This window comes from Otolemur garnettii, unplaced genomic scaffold, assembly GCF_000181295.1.
Source record: "Otolemur garnettii isolate 467f Iridium unplaced genomic scaffold, OtoGar3 scaffold00012, whole genome shotgun sequence".
In the NCBI taxonomy this organism is placed as follows: Eukaryota; Metazoa; Chordata; class Mammalia; order Primates; family Galagidae; genus Otolemur; species Otolemur garnettii.
This window is the reverse complement of record NW_003852407.1, coordinates 29,404,269-29,407,621: the sequence shown is the minus strand read 5'-3', so window position 1 is coordinate 29,407,621 and position 3,353 is coordinate 29,404,269. Positions and strand designations below refer to the sequence as shown.

The 3,353-nt window shown below is 39.0% G+C and overlaps 1 protein-coding gene across 1 annotated transcript in view; it reads right to left on the bottom strand.

Annotated features, from left to right (window-relative positions):
- ESCO1 (establishment of sister chromatid cohesion N-acetyltransferase 1) overlaps positions 1-3,353 on the bottom strand; it is a 78,129-nt gene that overhangs the window by 57,747 nt on the left and 17,029 nt on the right. The gene's annotated exons all lie outside the window — the stretch shown is intronic.

The window sequence follows — 3,353 nt, the reverse complement described above, 5'->3', positions numbered from 1 at the left end:
AAATAAATAAATAAATAAATAAGGTAAGCTAAACTAGACAATGTGGCCTAATGATGATTTTTCACTATTATACACAAAACATTACACAACCACAGTATGGACATTGTTTCAATCCTATCCCATATAATGCATTTGGTTTTTCTTCAATAATAACCACTACCTCCTACCTCAATCCCTACCTTTATGAAAAAGATATACTTTCCTTTCCAAATGATGCTAGGCCTGGTGACATGCCTTACTTTGACCTTCCAGTGGACAAAATATATATTATATATACTTCCCTGATCCCATAGCTTTGACCACCTGACTTGATTAGGCCAACAGGATGTTAGCATGTGGACATTCATTTGTTCCATCACCATTTGATTAAAAAGACTGTTCTTTATCCATTAAATTGCCTTGGCCCACACTGAAAATCACTGTCAATAATAGGCTATTTCTGATCTCTCAATTCTATTTATCTTCTTGAGTTTATGCAAGTACCACACAGTCTTGATTACTGTAGCTTTCTAATACATTTTTAAAAGAGGAAGTATGAGTTCTCCAACTTTGTTACTCTTCTTCAAGATTGTGTTGGCTATTCACCGTCCCCTACATTTCCATACAAATTTTAGGATCACATTATCAATTTCTGCAAAAAAAGCCAGCTGAACTAAATTTGCTATTCAAATTGAGGAATACTGCCATCTTAATAATAAGTCTTTGGGCTCAGCGCCCGTAGCACAGTGGTTACAGCACCAGCCACATGCACTGAGGCTGTTCAAGCCTGGCCCAGGGCCTGCTAAACAACAATGACAACTGCAACAAAAAAAATAGCTGGGTGTTGTGGCAAGTGCCTATAGTTCCAACTACTTGGGAGGCTGAGGCAAGAGAATCACTTAAGCCCAAGAGTTTGAAGTTGCTGTGAGCTGTAACGCCACAGCACTCTATCGAGGGCGACATAGTGGGACTCCATCTCAAAAAAAAAAAATAAAGAAAATAATGTCCCTCTTTCGTTCCGTACTTTAATAATTTGAGACCTCTCTTGCTATAACCATTTTTTTTTTTTTTTGAGACAGAGTCTCACCACTGTCTCCCTTGGTAAGAGTGCCATGGCATGACAGCTCACAGCAAACTCTTAGGCTTAAGCGATTCTCTTGCCCCACGCTCCCAAATAGTTGGGACCACAGGCGCCCCCACAACACCTGGCTATTTTTTGTTACAGTTGTCATTGTTGATTTTAGCTGGCCTGGGCCAGGTTCAAACCCACCAGCCTCGGTGTATGTGGCCAGCACACTACTCACTGAGCTACAACCGCCTTATTGTTTAGGCACCGCCTAAAACTACTTTCTAAAAAAAGATAAAAGCAACTTAGGTGAGCTTTCACTTCCAGATACTACATCTAATAGCAAACCAGAAATTCCTTCACTGCTCCACAGCAGACTCTCTTGCTGTTTATTACTCCAAATTCCATAGAAACAAGAACAGCACTGATCTTAAGCAAGAGCAGTTTCCATCATTCTAATCCTGTATTTCTCATTCTTGAGTAGCGAAGTTTCTAGAATCTGTTGCTCCATGTGGGGTATCTTCCAAAGGGACAGGTAATTAAGTACTAATCCAAAGCTTCTAGTTATTCTTTGATTTTACAGGTTATTTAAATAAACACAAAGGGGGACTCTGCTAAACACACAGACGTGTGCCTATAATCAATTCTGAGAACTTTACAACTTGACATTTATTAATAGACTATCCAATTACAACTTCTGTATCCTTAAAACAACACAATTAATTACACCTATGAAATAGATGGATAAAATGTTAAGATGCCCTTGGAAGAAGCAACAAATTTCACAGGAAAAAAACATCTGCGTATCCTACACTGACAACCTTCTTTTTTAGATTTGTGCTTAGTATTTAAAGAGTTACAATCACTTCTGCTTTAGGCCTCAAAATGAAGTGAAATAGGATCAATAGATCCATACATTCGTTCATGTACATATTAGAACGTTCTTTTTTTTTTTTTGTGGTTTTTTTTTTGAGACAGAGCCTCACTCTGTTGCATCAGGCTAGAGTGCCATGGTATCAGCACAGTTCACAGCAACCTCAAACTGCTGGGCTCAAGTGGTCCTCTTGCCTCAGCCTCCCAAGTAGCTGAGACTACAGGCACTTGCCACAATACTCAGCTAATTATTTTTCTATTTTTAGTAAAGACAGGGTCTCACTGATGCACAATTCCTGAGCTCAAGGGATCCTCCTGTCTCGATCTCCCAGAGTGCTGGGATCATAGGTCTGAACCACAGTGCCCAACCTAGAATGTGCCTTTAGTCTTAAAAAGGCTAAAGACAAGCAGAAATATCAACAAAGTTAAAGATCCTACAATAAAAACAAAGCTAGGCTCGGTGCCCATAGTTCAGTGCTTAGGGCACTGGCCACATACACCAGGGCTGGTGGGTTTGAACCCAGCCCAGGTCTGCTAAATAACAATGTTTACCTGGGCATTGTGGTGTGTGCCTTGTAGTCTCAGCTACTTGGGAGGCTGAAGCAAGAGGACTGCTTGAGCCTAGCAGTTTGAAGTTGCTGTGAACTGTAAGACCACGATACTCTACTGAGGGCAACATAGTGAAACTGTCTCAAAAAAAGCTAAATCTTTGTCTATCTTGATCCTATTAATGAAATTCCTCAATCTTATAAAAAGCATTTAACAACAACAAAAAAACCTTACAGGGCGGCACTTGTAGCTCAAAAGGGTAGGGTGCTGGCCCCATATGCCAGAGGTGGCGGGTTCAAACCCAGCCCAGGCCAAAAAAAACAAAAAAAACAAAAAAAAACCATCTTACAGCTTACATCATAATATTAACAAGAAAATACTGAATGCTTTTCCCCCCAAGATCAAGAAACAAGGCAAAGATGTCCTCTCTTACCATTCCTATTCAACACTACATTAGAGGTACTAGCTATTGTAGTAAGGCAATAAAGAGAAAAGGAACACAGATTAGAAAATAAGAAAATTGTTTATATCTAGGTGATATCATTATTCAAATGGAAAACACTAAGAAATCTACCAAAAAAGACTACTAGAACAAATAAATGAATTTAACAAGGTCACAGATTAAAGGCCAATATAAATGTAAAAATATCAAATGTATTTCTATAACCTATCAAGAAAAAAGTGGAAAAGAATTTTTTTTTAAAAAATAACAACTTACAAGACCATCAAATACTTAGGATGCAGAATAACTCTACAGTGAAAAAAAGAAATTAAGTAAATTCTAAACAAATGGAGAGGGCGGCGCCTGTGGCTCAAAGGAGTAGGGCGCTGGCCCCATATACTAGAGATAGTGGGTTCAAACCCAGCCCTGGCCAAAAACTGCAAA